Raw genomic sequence first — 760 nt, 5'->3', positions numbered from 1 at the left:
AGTACGAAATTCTTTAAAACTCTTTTTGGGGGGGGGTTGTATTGTTTGGGGGTTTTTTTCTGTGTGCGGTTTTTCTTGCATATGGTATCGATTACAATGCTTTGAACACTCTGCCTACATTGACTAAAAACACCATGGGCTCCACCAACAGGGACTAATATTACATCTCCAATTCTTCTTTTTGCTATTTCCCACAATCACTCTTTTTGCTGCTTCTTTATTTTTTATTTTATTTTATTTTTCTGTAGAGACAGAGTCTCACTTTATCACCCTCAGTAGAGTGCAGTGGTGTCACACAGCTGACAGCAACTTCCAACTGCTGGGCTTACGGAATTGTCTTGCCTCAGCCTTCCGAGCAGCTGGGACTACAGGAGCCTGCCACAACGCTCAGATATTTTTTTTTTTGCAGTTTGGAAGGGGCTGGGTTTGAACCTGCCACCCTCGGTGCCCTACCCACTGAGGCACAGCCGCTGTCCCACGATCACTCTTAACCTTGGAAACAGGGAGTCTGCTCTCATCCTGTCCTGCCTCCTCAGCCAGCCTGCATGAGCCCCTGCATGTGGGACTGGCCTCTCCATGGAAAATGGTCTGTGACCACAGACCAAATGGACGTTGGGACCAGCGGTCGAGAAGGTACAGGAACGTGAGGAGAGGGAAGGGTCCCACCTATTCTCAAGGAGGGCAGGGCCTGGGGTCAAGTGAGTCAGGGGAGGGTGGGCCCTGAGCACTCACACAAGGACAGGCCCTGCTACAGACAGAT

The sequence above is a fragment of the Otolemur garnettii genome, unplaced genomic scaffold (genome assembly GCF_000181295.1).
Source record: "Otolemur garnettii isolate 467f Iridium unplaced genomic scaffold, OtoGar3 scaffold00202, whole genome shotgun sequence".
NCBI lineage: Eukaryota > Metazoa > Chordata > Mammalia > Primates > Galagidae > Otolemur > Otolemur garnettii.
This window is presented reverse-complemented; position numbering follows the sequence as displayed.